The sequence below is a fragment of the Ruditapes philippinarum genome, unplaced genomic scaffold, assembly GCF_026571515.1.
Source record: "Ruditapes philippinarum isolate M1 unplaced genomic scaffold, ASM2657151v2 ctg2320_1_1_1_1, whole genome shotgun sequence".
Lineage (NCBI taxonomy): Eukaryota > Metazoa > Mollusca > Bivalvia > Venerida > Veneridae > Ruditapes > Ruditapes philippinarum.
Window position 1 is genome coordinate 4,734 of NW_026853576.1, and position 16,140 is coordinate 20,873.

Genomic DNA, 16,140 nt, shown 5'->3' on the forward strand with positions numbered 1-16,140 from the left:
TGCCATCCGGTTTAAGAGGAGTTGCGTTCACAAGATTTCGGACGTACGGACGGACAGAAATACGGACAGACAGACAAGTGCAACGCTATATGCCCCCCACTTTGTGGAGGCATAAATATGAACAAACGGAAATAACCCAAAAATTAACCAAGACAGAATTATAGTTCTTTTTTGCACTGCACTTCTACTCAATGAGATCTACTACCTACAAAGTTTCATGTTGATATCTATTATAGTTTTAGAATCATGTCCCGGACAACGTTTGAAGTATAAAAATGATCAAAGGGAAATTACTAAAAAATTAAGCAGGACAGAGTTACGGTTTCTTTTGCATTGCACTTCTACTCAATGAGATCTATCTACATACAAAGTTTCATGTTGATATCTATTATAGTTCTAGAGTTATGCCCTGGACAATGTTCAAGTATAATAAGAGTTGTCACAGGACAACGAAGCTCGATTAATTAAATACTGGACGCAGTAAGGAAGACAAAGCTATGAAAGCAAAATCTATTATGTAAAATAATGTATTAAGTTATAGAAAAAAATAACATCTGTTTACATAAATTGCAAGGGGAATAATTTTGGAAATAGTCATGCTAGAGTTATGAACCTTGCAACAAAACGTGTGTAATGATAAGAAAAATGTATATTTGAAGTTTGAAGTAGATATCTTAAATAGTTAAAAAGTTATAATATTTCTTAAAAAAAATCCTAAGTTCAAACTAGACAAAGGGAGGTAAATCTGAAAAATATTGCTTCAAGAGTAATGTACCTTGTCACATAAGATGGAATTGATGATAAGGAATATGTATTTGAAGTTTAGGGTAAATACCTTTAAAACTAAAGAAGTTATATTTAAAGTTTAATATTTTTTAAATAAAAAAATCTATGTTCATGGTAGGATAAATCTGAAAATATTGGTGCTAGAGTTATGAACCTTGTTACATACGATTGGATGATGATAAGGAACATATATTTGAAGTATGATGTTGATCCTTCCAGAAATTAAAAAATAATATATTTTAAGTAAAATTTTAAGTTAAAGGGGAGATAAATCTAAAAATATTGATGCTAGAGTTATGAACTTTGTCACATAAAATGCGATTGATGATAAGGATATAATATTTAAAGTATGAAGTTGATCCCTTATGAAATAAAGGAGATAAATCTAAAAATATTGGTGCTAGAGTTATGAACTTTGTCACATAAAATGCGGTTGATGATAAGGATATAATATTTAAAGTATGAAGTTGATCCCTTATGAAATAAAGAAATAACAGTAAAAAATAATATTTTTTAAGTATAATTCTAAGTTCAAGGGGAGATTAATCTAAAACTATTGATGCTAGAGTTATTAACCTTGTCACATAAGATGTGGTTGATGATTAGGGACCTATATTTGAAGTATGCAGTTGATCCCTTAAGAAAACAAGAGGGCCATGATGGCCCTGAGGTCGCTCACCTGTTATATAGCCCATCCCGCACACACCCACCCCCCCCCCCGGGCCAATTTTTACCCAAGGGCTTTTATTTGTTTATTTGAACAGACTTTGGTAGACACCCATAAGAAGATGTTTTCATGCTAAACATCTAAGTTCTAGCTCATTGAGTTTTTTAAAAGAAGATTTTTTAAGTTTTTACTATACACATTATATTAAAAACACCCCTGGGGCAGGGCCAGTTTTACCCCGGACTATTATTTGAACAAACTTTGTAGATATTTACTTAAAAATGTTTCATGCTTAATATCTAAACTCTAGCTATTTGGTTTTTCAAAAGAAGATTTTTAAAGTTTTTGGCTATACATATATAAGGAAAATCAATGACCCCCGGGGCGGGCCAGTTTTGACCCCAGGGCTTTTATTTGAACATACTTGGTAGACACCCATTAGAACATGTTTCATGCTAAATATCTTAGCTCTAGCTCTTTGGGTTCTTTAAAAGTAGATTTTTTAAGTTTTTACTATATGCATATAGGGAAAATCAAAGACCCCCTGGGGCGGGGCCAATTTTGACCCCAGGGCTTTTATTTGAACAAACTTGGTAGACATTCATTAGAAGATGTTTCATGCTTAATATCTAAGCTCTAGCTCTTTACGGTTCTTTAAAAGAAGATTTTTTAAGTTTTTACTATATGCATATAGGGAAATCAATGACCCCGGGCGGGGCCAATTTTGACCCCAGGGCTTTCATTTGAACCAAACTTGGTAGACACTCACTAAAAGATGTTTCATGCTAAATATCTTAGCTCTAGCTCTTTGGTTCTGTTAAAAGAAGATTTTTTAAGTTTTTACTACATGCATATAGGGAAAATCTATGACCCCCTGGGCAGGGGCCAATTTTGACCCCAGGGCTTTTTATTTGAACAAACTTGGTACACATTCACTAGAAGATGTTTCATGCAAATATCTAAGCTCTAGCTGTTACAGTTCTTTAAAGAAGATTTTTTAAGTTTTTACTATATGCATATAGGGAAAATCAATGACCCCCCGGGGCGGGGCCAATTTTGACCCCAGGGCTTTTTATTTGAACAAACTTAGTAGACACTCACTAGAAGATGTTTCAGGCCAATATCTTAGCTCTAGCTCTTTGGGTTCTTTTAAAAGAAGATTTTTTAAGTTTTTACTATATGCATATAGGGAAAATCTATGACCACCTGGGGCGGGCCAATTTTGACCCCAGGGCTTTTTATTTGAACAAACTTGGTAGACACTCATCAGAAGATGTTTCATGCCAAATATCTAAGCTCTAGCTCTTAGGGTTGTTTAAAAGAAGATATTTAAAGATTTTTCTTTCGGTTGCCATGGCAACCAGAGTTCTGCATGGAATTAAATTCTTTGAACAATTTTTAAAGGTGACCACCAAAGGAACATTCCTGTGAAGTTTGGATGAAATTGGCTCAGCGGTTTATGAGGAGATGTCATTTAAAGCAAAAGTTTACGGACGGACGGACGCCGGACGAAAAGCGATCACAAAAGCTCACCCTGTCACTTTGTGACAGGTGAGCTAAAAAGAAGTAACAGTAAAAAACATTTTTTAAGTAAAATTCTAAGTTCAAGGGGTGATAAATCTGAAAATATTAGTGCCAGAGTTATGAACCTTGTCACATAAGATGTGGTTTATGATAAGGAACATATATTTGAAGTTTGAAGTTGATACCGTAAGAAATATAGTGAAAAATATTTTACTGCACCAAAACTTTAATCTGAAATCTGGACGCGGACGCCTAGTCACCGGGGCGAGTAGGACAGCTCTCCATTTACTTCTTAAAGTCGAGCTAAAAAATGAACAAAGGACAATAACTTCAAAATTAGGCAAGGTAGAGTTATGCTTTTTGTGCACTGCAAACCTACTCGATGAGATCTATCTACCTACAAAGTTTCGTGTTGATATCTCTTATAGTTTTAGATTTATGTCCCGGACAAAGTTCAAAGGATAAAAATGAACACAGGGAAATAACTTTAAAATTAGGCAAGGCAGAGTTATAGTTCTTATGCACTGCATACCTACGCAATGAGATCTATCTACATACAAAGTTTCATGTTGATACCTCTTGTTATTTCAGAGTTATGTCCCAAACAAGAATAGCTGACAGACGGACGGACAAAGTGGCGCTTAGGGGAGCATAAAAAACAATTCTTGAGGAAACATTGTGTAATAACGTTACCATTATATTGAGTTCTTTGTCTACTCAAGTCTTTCTACAATGAAAACTATGATAAAAAAATAACTAGAACTGCAACTGTCATGGCGTGAATACCACCGCATACCACTTTGTCAGAATCAACAGTGGCCATTTAGAGCTCAAGGACAACTTCCCTGCCAAATCTGAGGTGACTAAGCCAGTGCATTGCTAAGTTATGTATTCTACATGCTTCCAAAGTCAAAATCAATGCACTGCGGACAGGCATTCTTAAGCATTTAGGCAGACAAACTTATTATAGTAACAAGAGCGATCAGTGATCACATGTGTCGCCTCATGATGGCCACTCACCCCTGTGGGTTCGAATCCCGACAGGGACTTTGGATTCTTTCATGTGAGGAAGCTATCCAGCTAGCTTACGGAACGTCGGTGGTTCTACTCAGGTGCCCGTTCATGCCTGAAAGAATGCACGGAAGTGCACCTGAGGTCTTCCTCCACCAGTAAAGCTGGAACGTCGCGATATGACCTATACTGTGTCGATGTGACGTAAAACCCAAAACAAACAAACAAAAAATCATGATGGCCAATTTCATGTTGGGACAAGTTTTGTGACAGACAGACAGATGGACAGTGCACAACTTGACTTGGTACTGATTATTCCTGTAAAGTTTGGATGAAATTGCGCTAGTAGTTTATGAGGAGTAGTCCGGACAAGCTTTTGTGTATCTGGCAACACACAGAAAAAAACACCTTTTTATCAAGTTATTGGGCGGACAAGCTTTTTTTCGTCAAGGCCACTGTGACCTTAACCTCTGACCCACTGACCTCAAAATCAATAGGGATCATCTACTAGTCATGACTAACCTCCATGCCAAATATGAAGACTGTGGGTCAAAGGAATCTTAAGTTATTGGGCGGACAAGGAACAAGAGCTGTCACAGGAGACAGCGAAGCTCGACTAATAAAATACTGGACGCAGTAAGGAGGACATAACTATGAAAGAAAAATCAATTATGTATAATTATGTATTAAGTTATAATAACAAGAGGGCCATGATGGCCCTGAGGTCGCTCACCTGTATATAGGGCACCCCAAACCACCATCCCCCCCCCCAACGTTGCAGGGCCAATTTAACCCAAGGGCTTTTATTTGCACAAACTTGGTAGACACCCATCAGAAGATGTTTCATGCTAAACATCTAAGCTCTAGCTCATTGGGCTTTTTAAAAGAAGACACATATAGTTAAAAACAATGACACCCCTGGGGCCAAGCCAGTTTTGACCCCAGGGCTTTTATTTGAACAAATTTTGTATACACTTACTAGAAGATGTTTCATGCTTAATATCTAAACTCTAGCTATTTGGGTTTTTTTCATTTTGCAATACACATATAAAGAAAATCAATGACCCCCGGGGCAGGGCCAATTTTGACCCCAGGTCTTTTATTTGAACAAACTTTGTAGACACTCACTAAAAGATGTCTCATGCTTAATATCTTAACTCTAGCTATATGGGTTTTTTCAAAGAAGATTTTAAGGTTTTTGCTATAACACATATAAAGAAAATCAATGACCCCCGGGGCGGTGCCAATTTTGACCCCAGGGCTTTTATTTGAACAAACTTGGTAGACACTCACTAAAAGATGTCTCATGCTTAATATCTTAAACTCTAGCTATATGGTTTTTCAAAGAAGATTTTTAAGTTTTTGCTATACACATATAAGAAAATCAATGACCCCGACGGGCGGTGGCCAATTTTGACCCCAGGGCTTTTTATTTGAACAAACTTGGTAGACACCTATTTAGAACATGTTTGATGCTTAAAATTATCTTAGCCATAGCTCTTTGAGTTCTTTGAAAAGAAGATTTTTAATTTTTTACTATATGCATTTAGGGAAAATCAATGGACCCCCCGGGGCCGGGGCCAATTTTGACCCAAGGCTTTAATTTGAACAAACTTGGTAAGACACTTATTAGAACATGTTTCATGCTAAATATCTTAGCTTTAACTCTTTTGGTTCTTTTAAAAGAAGATTTTTTTTAAGTTTTTTTACTATATGCATATAGGGAAAATCAAATGACCCCCGGGGCGGGGCCCAATTTTTTACCCCAGGGCTTTTATTTGAACAAACCTGGTAGACATCCATTAGAAGATGTTTCATGCTAAATATCTTAGCTCTAGCTCTTTGGGTTCTTTAAAAGAAGATTTTGTAAGTTTTTACTATATGCATATAGGGAAAATCAATGACCCCCCGGGGCGGGGCCAATTTTGACCCCAGGGCTTTTATTTGAACAAACTTGGTAGACACTCACTAGAAGATGTTTCATGCCAAATATCTAAGCTCTAGCTCTTATGGTTTTTTAAAAGAAGATATTTAAAGTTTTTTCTTTCGGTTGCCATGGCAACCAGAGTTCTGCATGGAATTAAATTCTTTGAACAATTTTTTAAGTTGACTACCAAAGGAAAATTCCTGTGAAGTTTGGATATGATCTTGTCAATAAATCTTAAACACACATTTCTATACTTTAATGTAAAAAAATACTTTAATGTATAAGACAGCAATTTAAAATCTGAAGTCAATCCCTTAAAAAACAAAAATGATAAGAGCAAAAAGAATTTGAAATTTTTAAAGTAAAATTGTAAGTTCAAAGAGGAAATAACTCTTGAAAAAATATGCTAGAGTTATGAACCTTGTCATGCATGATGTGAGTAATGACAAAGAACAATTATTTATCTTAAGTCTGGAGTAGATACCACAGATAATATTTTTAAAAAAATCAATTTACAAATGAATTCTAAGTTCACAAAATACATGGAGATAATTCTGGGAATACAGGAGCTGTTGTTTTATAACTCTTATCATTGAAAGGTCTCAATTGATTGGTAACACTATCAAATAAATAAGACAATGGTTTCATATGTTTTACTGAGAAATTTGAGTGCTTTCTGGTTTCTTGGTGCTTTTCTATGCAGTCATTGTAATTAACTTAATTAAATGCCTCACTTTATTACAACAAACATAGATTAGTTAAAAGATAGGTTCTCATGCATAAAGAAATCACTGTTCTGTCCAATCATGTAAGAAATTATTTAATTGGACTTAACAATAATGATACTGACTGTATACAAACTTAAAGAGGCTGGTGAAAATGCCCGATCGGGCTTATGACATAAAAAATCACATTTCTAGAAAAGTAATACAGATATTTCTATTAAACTTTGTTTGTTTATTGAAAAGAAGGAAAATAAACTGCTATGTCACTTTTTTAAAAAATTATTTCCTCTTTTTTCATGTTTATAATAACACATGATTTTTGAAGTCCTTTAAAAAATATGTAACATAAAATTATGCAAAGTGTAAAACAAAATAGGTTAAATAACTACTTTATGCTCTTATTCATTGCACCAACAACTATCAGCATACATTTCATTCAGTTTCAGAGAAAACTTCAAAGTATAATGTTCAGTGTCAAAGAATTGTCAAAATATAAATGCCAGAAACAGAATATTTAATCAAAATATATTGAATAAAGGTTAATCTTGAGCAAAATGATGTTGTTTCTATTAAGAAATTTACAAAACAACATAATTTCTATGAATTTTAAATATTTGTTTCCAGAAAATATAGCCGTTATTGGGTCATATTTCCAATTGAAAATATTATATTATTTTCCCAATCCACAGGAAAATATTCCCAATTGAAAGTTACAAAATGAAAATATTGAATAAAGAATTCTAAAGTCTTTGAAAATAAGGGCTTCTTCACTGTAAACGTGCTTAAATGTTTGAAGATGCCATCCTAGACAGTGATTGTTTGCATTCATTTAATCACTGCAAAATTTCAGTCATGCATCTTTTCCCAATTTTTAACAAAACATCGCTGAAATTCCCAATTCCATGGGTATGGGTCATGTTCCCAAAATCCTGAAAAAAATCCCTGAAAAGGGAAATAGCCTAATTCTAAAATAAAAAAAAAAGAATTATAAATTATATTCTTTAAAAAATTTATATTTAAACTTCATATTAAGAAATTTTATCAAATCAAAAGTTGTCAAATTCATTTTATAGTAGAATAGGGAGTGAAATATCTTGGTGTGAATAGTCTTGGGAGTGAAACGTCTGTCTACCACTTTAGAATTTTAAGTAAAAAAAGTCACTTTTAAACAATTATGCAAATAAATATTAACATTTAACTGATTATTTTCCAGATTTTCGGTTTACTAACCAATTCCAAATGATAATCGATTGCAGTTCTCCAACCGATATATTCCATCACTAGCTAATCGTCACTAAAGTGGAACGAATGGTATGTTGGCGAATCATCAGTGGACCGAATCGTTATCAATTCAAATAAACAGTTAAATGATAGTATTTATAGTTTGTTGGTTTGAAGTCAACCACCTTACTGGTTCCTAGCAGTTTCAGTCCCCTAGCAGTTTTCCGTTCGTTTATCATTTTTGTCCAGTACAGTCTATTTTTACCAGTAAGGCATCCATATTACTTCATTAATCAGTCTCAGAGACATCTGTTTTCTATGCTAAACAGCATTTAAAATAGTACAACGATTTATATGTTTTGAAGTTTTGCATGTTATCTAAAGTTACAGAGAACTTGCGACTTTTAAAAAGTAAGCAACACCTGGGGAATTCTAGTTTGAATATCCATGCCCAATAACTAAGACCCCATTTCAGGTAAATCAATACTTCGGAAAATATTTTTGCAGATGACACGGAAAATGTTTTGTACCCCTCCGTAGACTGATTTTTAATTTATTTGTTGAAAAGTGCGATTTGTGGCCGGAAACTGCTAGGAATTTAAGGAAACCAGTAACCACTCGGCCACGGACGCTAGTTTGCCCTTTTCTCATACATTCGTGCCTCTTAAGCGGTAAATCAGCGCATGCGCAGTAAATGTTTATAACATAAAAATAATTTTTGGTCAATCATGTATACTCAACTCTCATTTTTGTTATTTAAATTCAATAAACATGAAAAACAATTATCTATTTTTATGAATCTGGGTCAGCTCGGCCCTAAAACATACTCGGCCCCCGAGTGAGCTCGGCCCTATTCCAACTCGGCACGGGTCAACTCGGCCCACTTTTAAAAATGGGTAAAGGACATCAAAGTCCTATTGTCACGGGCTATTATTATCAATCAATGTCTATGTTAAAGATACCGATTAATTAGGTGATAATTATGATTGACTCATTCATTCAAATTTGATTAGTGACCACCTGCAATTAATTAGAAGCTTATGCTATTAAGTAAACACGTTTTTGTTTCATATTTTTTTGAAAATTACTTTACAAACAAAATGCATCTAAGGAAACACATTTTTATTATATCTATATTCACAGGCACAAGTATCGGACCTGGGAAGAAAATATGAAGTTATTTTATCAACCTGTTCATATTTTTTCTTCCCAGGTTCGATAATCGTGCCTGTGTCTATATCAATTTTATCGAATCTGCAAGACAAATAAATAACTTTTTTTTTTCTAAATATACTTTATTTCAGCAGAGGTAAAATGTATAATTATATAATAATAATAAGATATTTCTTATTACTCATTTACCTTAACAACATGCAAAGCAAAGTAAATACGTTATAGGCCTATATATTTTTGTAAAGTGGGCCGAGTTGACCCGTGCCGAGTTGACCCGTGCCGAGTTGGTTGGCCTATAGGGCCGAGTTGACTCTTTTCCATTTTTATAGATGCATCCTCGAAGATAATCTACTATTTGCAATGTATTCCTCTAATCTTGCAATTTCAATACTTCTTTCATGTTTTCCTTCTAGGTAAGACAGCAATGTTTCCGTGCCAATAAGCTGAAACCAAGCAAGTGGAAAACCTTCGCCGACCGAAAAGTTCACTGTGGCTTTCGAAAAGTCTTTACCATTTGCGGAAGCATCACAAAAGTTAATGAAAACCGGACATGCTGCTTTTTTTACCAAAAAACAATTACAATGTCGAGAAGGATAGGCACGACGATATTCAGTTTCAAAATCTGCCAAGTTTTGACGTAAAGTGGGACTGAGATTGGTATGATTAAAATACGAAAGTGGCAGAGTTTATTCCGCGGAAAATCTCGCGCGGAAACCGCGGATTAATTACACCGGGAAAGATAAAATCGTCGGCTATATCATGTATCTTATACTTCAAGATCACAAAAATGATTTAGATATTCTAAAAGTTAAAAATATCTTGAAATATATCAAATAATTAAATTGATGAATTCTTAATATATCATTTTGTAAAAGTAGCCCGGGGTCTATGATATCAGGGTACTTCAGGTCTATCGGAAAAAATAAAACATGAATGATATTTTTTCCTATTTAATAAGTGAACTTATTCCAAACCTGTTTGCCAAAAATTATTTCAAAAGATCCAATTATAATGTAATTTTTAATCAACCATTGCGATTTCAGTGGAGATCGTCAGTATAAATGAATTGCTAATCATTCAGTAAAATTTGTAGGTGATTTCAAGATATTTTTCGAGGACCTTGTTCACAGATAAATTTTGTTAAATATTACAACTTTTTTATTACCGTGATCCTAACCATATATTACAATCTTTTTCTTATGGTCTTCTTCCATTTTTTAAAAAACAAAAATCTGCTGGAAGCTGAAAAAAATTTATTCACGGTTTTGGGTTATATTTCTTTTTCTTCCTTTTTTGCTTAATTATAGAATCTTGTTGTTCAATATATCTTTAAACTTAATTGATTTACGGCTCACTTTATAATAGGCATTCTTTAACATTAAATTTCTCAAATGATAAGAAAATATGCTGGAATCTGAAGAAAAATATTTTTTTCAGGGTTGGGTTATATTTCTTCTTTTTTTATTGACTACATCTTTGGGCTATAAAATTTTGATGTTCAATTAATCTCAAAACTTAACTGATCTACAGCTTTCTTTATAATAGGCATTATTTAACAGATACAGTAGTCCTTCCCACTGTTTTGAAGTATATCACCCTATATTGGCACCCCACTGGTTTGTAATAAATATATCACTTTTCCCAATATACGTACCAATAAAGTGCCAGTCCCATTTGTGTATATACATGTGCCCTATATCCCACTGTTTAATGAGGGGCTGAAATAGGCTGGGGTAGGTGAATTGTGAAAGAATGATCTTAAAGAATCTAGGTTTTAACAATTATTAGTTGACTTATTTTAACCTCAATGTTACTTCAATATCTCTAACTTTTGCACCTATTCTATATATCCTGTTTTGGATTTTGTGTTCAGATTTATTTCATTTTTTAGTGTGTGAAACATTACTTTACAGTTGCATAGTTAACTACTTCTCTATCATGCAACATAAGAACAAGATGAGTTTAGTATTATTGTGAAAAGAATCATTTTTCATTTCTATTACATCCGTCCCCTTCTGTACGTACATTACATTGAAAACACAGAACAACAAAAAATAATATTTGTCCAAAATTCATATTAGCTTTAATATTATCTTGATCAATTTTATTTTCACAGAGGAAATCATGTAACAACTGGGATATACGATAACTTTTCCCAGGTAACAATTACCAGCATTGCCACTATGATAAATATTCAATAACAGAACTGGGCTGAATGATTTCAAACTTTAATGTTTCTATTATTTATAGGTGTTGAAAATTCAGTGTTTATTTTCAAACTAGTTAAAAATGACATTAATTTTAGAAATTATTATTGATTGGCAAGTTTAAGGAAATTGGAGTTTATGCAAATAAACAGATTATCACCGATTGGTTGCAGCCTTTTGTGGGCGTGTTTATGTAAATTAATAATAAGACATGACTATTTTGATTGGCTGATTATTATGTCTCAATTATTATTTAATCCAAAGCAATTAGTATGCTAAATATGGGGCCTCCGTGGCCGAGTGGTTAAAGTCGTTGACTTGAGATCACAGGTCCCTCACCACTGTAGGTTCGATCCTCACTCGGGTCGAAATCTTTCATGTGAGGAAGCCATCCAGCTGGCTTACGGAAGGTCGGTGGTTCTACCCAGGTGCCCGCTCGTGCCTGAAATAATGCCCGGAGGGGTTGACTTGAGATCACAGGTCCCTCACCACTGTAGGTTCGATCCTCACTCGGGTCGAAATCTTTCATGTGAGGAAGCCATCCAGCTGGCTTACGGAAGGTCGGTGGTTCTACCAAGGTGCCCGCTCGTGCCTGAAATAATGCCCGGTGGGGCCCCTGGGGTCTTCCTCCACCAATAAAGCTGGAAAAAGACGAAGCGGGACGCTCTAGGATGACCCGACTTGAGTGTACGGTCGCCCATATGGGCTTTCCGGCGGCGACCTTAAATAAACCCATCAAAAGAAAATGCTAAATAGCTTCTCCAAATCCCTCCAGAGGCGTGCACGTCGCGGAGAAGGCACACGGCAGGTCAAGGTCAAGTCATCTTAAGTACCAGAGGTGATTGGTTGACCTGTCGTGACTAACTCTGGAGGGTTGCCGCTAATGAGAGCCGTTTTTGTTATCGTCAGTCAGGAACATGATGCCTTGACAGTATTGTCGTCTCCTCGAACGAAGAATGGGCTTCAGGAAGATTCAGCTTGACAAAGACGTCCCCGATTCCGGCGCCTAGTATAAATGAACTGAACTTGACTGGGGTGATGCTATATTTTACTGCCCCACCTTTACAGTAGAGATGTCACCTGGTGTGAAGTTAGTTTGAAAGTGTTGGTGTGTGAAAGGTGTTGACAATAAACAACTGACTTTGGTAAGTTGCAGTCAAAGTTGTCCCCTTTATACATTATTGATAATGAAAAAACATATTATAACTGACTTCTGTAATTTGCAGTTAAATGTGTCCCCCATATACATTATTGATAATGAAAAAAACATAGGTGCGTCCGTGAATGAGTGGTTAAGGTCGTTGACTTCAAACCACTTGCCCCTCACCTCTGTGGGTTCGAATCCCGACAGGGACTTTGGATTCTTTCATGTGAGGAAGCTATCCAGCTAGCTTACGGAACGTCGGTGGTTCTACTCAGGTGCCCGTTCGTACCTGAAATAATGCACAGAAGGGCACTTGAGATCTTCCTCCACCAGTAAAGCTGGAACGTCGCGATATGACCTATACTGTGTCGATGTGACGTAAAACCCAAAACAAAAAAAAACAAAAACAAAAAAAAAAAACATATTACTTCAAATCAATTTGTTCACAATTCATGAGTTACCTATTGTAAAGATGGTTTAATAAATCCATGATCTTTCAAAACACTTCAAATCACTCCTCATGTTTTGTAAGGCACATTATTAAATTATCACCATAAAAATATGAAGAGCCAATTACATATACTTGAGTTGATGATTAGATACATATGGTTCATATGGTGTACGGACATAATCCCCTTCGGACAAAATCCCCTTCGCATACACAACAAAATCCCCTCCATGGTTGGACATAATCCCCATTATGTTTTTGCAAGGCTGGACAAAATCCCCTTACCTACCCGGACAAAATCCCCTTGTTTCATGTATAATTTTGCTCCATAAAAATTGATGAACTTTTGTTTTTTATTTATAATTATGTATCAAGTTATCCATTATAATTGAATAAGCATGATGAGACATTTTTTATTTGTTCAGATCATGATCAATTATCAACCAAATTATCATTAAAAAATTTAATTAGTTTAGCAGTGCTCATTATAATTGTGGTAAATCATCAATTGCATAACAAATATGATTAAAATTGAATAGTAAGACAAAGTGTGTTTTTCATTTTGTCAATGCATAATATATGAACTGAATGTCAGACAAAATCCCCTTCGGACAAAATCCCCTTCATGTATTTTTGTATATCTGGACATAGTCCCCTCCATGGGTGGACATAATATTCCCGAATAAAGAACTAGCAATCACCACACAGCATAATGAAGTATGTCATTCTCATACCCACTTTATAAACAGAAAATTCATATGAGGGGGATTTTGTCCTAGGTAGCAATTTTATTGATTTTGTCCACTTTAAAATTTTACACATGAAGGGAATTATGTCCACCCAAGGAGGGGATTATGTCCAGATATACAAAAATACATGAAGGGGATTTTGTTCGAAGGGGATTTTTTCTGACATTCAGTTCATATATTATGCATTGACATAACATGCAATACAGGGTTTATCAAATATTTACATTGCTTATTTTCATTGTATAACAAATACATAGTTGGTTCCATTTTAATATTCTGTTATAAATGAAAACAATTTTTAATGGAGGTCTATATAAAATTTCCCTTTCCTTAATATTCAAATGTAAGGAAGTAAGCAATATTCAAATGTAAGGAAGTAAGCAAGTTTTGAGTATAAATAAACTTAATATTTTTTTTATTATATTTGATCATTAATTACATCTGATTTCTTTTGAAATTAAAATTGATCATTTTCAATTCTTGGAAAATATAATTTCATTCACTATAATGACATTTCTTTTTATAAAACTTTTTGTTGTTTCAAATAATTCATTTATTTACAACTAAAAGCATTATTAAAGACCTAAGCAATTGTCACTTCTCAATAGGTAATTTGTCCTTTGTGCCTCCTTAGCAGTCCTTAGCAGTCCTGTTACTCATCCAAAACATAAATTCCAACACCAAAATTACATTTTTTAAACAAGAGCGATCAGTTATCACATGTGTTACTTCATGAAAGCCATAGCGGTGCAAAAAAAATCATTCAACCTAAAAACCTGTGTAATATGCACAAGAAATTGAGCTACCGATCAATCCTGTAACAATAAGTTTTGTAACGGACGGACAGACGGCCGGACAGACGACGGAGAAGTAATCCCTATTCGTTGACACTACTCCGTAAAGGCGACACAAAACAAAGATCTAGATTTAATCACTAAATATACTTCGATATATTATACTCGTATTAGCAATATCTATAATTCAATGTGCTTAACATCTCCGTGTATATGTAACAATTTTAGTCACCGATTATCAGAATATACATAATTTATATCATTAAAATGTCATTTTTAAACATATTTCTTGGGGGAATTTAAATTTACAAATTTACTAATTTATCAATAAGAAAGCCCTAGGAGGTACTTTAAGGCCCTTTGTGCTTCTTAGCAGTCTTAAGCAGGCCTGCAACTCATCTAAAACATAATTTCCATCACCTAAATTACAAAACAAAAACATATGTATTTTTCACTAAACATACTTAAATATATTATACTAGCGATATCACGGACCTTAGTACTTTCTAAATACGTCTAATACCTCGATAGCAGTCCTTTGTGTCTTTGTGTAACCATTTTACTCACCGAATACATAATTTGTATCACTATTAAACATATTTTTATTGGGGTTTTAAATAAAATTATCTAGCAATAAGAAGGCCATAAGAGGTATTTTTGAGGTCCTTAAATTTGTGGCCCCTTAGCAGTCCTTGTGCCTCTTAGCAGTCCTTAGCGGTCGTTCAACTCATCGAAAGCATAAATTCTATTATAAAAATGGTAAATATACTGAAATATATTATACATGTACTAGCAACATCACGGAACTTAGTACTTTCTAAATACACCTAATAACTTGATAGCAGTCCTTTGTGTCTTTGTGTTACCTTTTTACTCACCGAATACATAATTTGTATCACTAAAATGCCATTTAAGAAAACAAAAATCTTTGGTAGGGATTAGAATTAATAACATATCTATCAATTAATAGCGATATGAGGTATTTTTAGATCCTTTAATTGCGGCTCCTTAGCAGTCCTTTCTGCCTCCTTAGCAGTCCTTTGTGATCATTAGCAGTCATTAGCAGTTAAAAGATATAAACTTACACATTGCAAACGGCGCTTACAGTACACGTAAATAACAAAAAAGAGTTCAAAATATGAAAAAGTAACCCTTACTGCGTAAGTTACGGAGTAAAAATATAGTGAAAAAAATGATAAAATCAATCATTAATCGCACATAACATGTAGATTATTACTTGAATCGTTTTACTTTTTTTAAATTTGTGTACATTTTTTTCAAGTTTGATTGTCTTGAAATATTTTGGCATGCAGCTTTAAATTGGAATGCATTTCGAAAGGGCAGGTAATTTTTTTCCCAGCCCTTTTTCTCCTTATCTAGAAGTCATAACCACGTCACACTATTTTCATCCCTTGCCAGTATGTCCACCTTTCGTTCATCGCATGTGGTTAGGCATCGTCGGATACCCACGGCCGAACCATTATCATTCATCAGCATGTTATGTGACATGTTTATCAATCGTGGGTATCCGACGATGGTGGTTAGGATCAAAGTAGGTTATTTCTCCACATACAAAAATGCCAGTAATTGCTCAAGAACTTCACTAAAATGAATAATTCGTAACTTCAGTATTGTTTCAGTTTAATACAATATATCCACGCCCAATATGTTCTTAAGTAGTGTGTCAGTATGGGCATTCATGTTTGTGCAAGATGTTTAAGAGGCATAATGTTTGGCTCTTTGTGACAGCATTCACGCAATGCA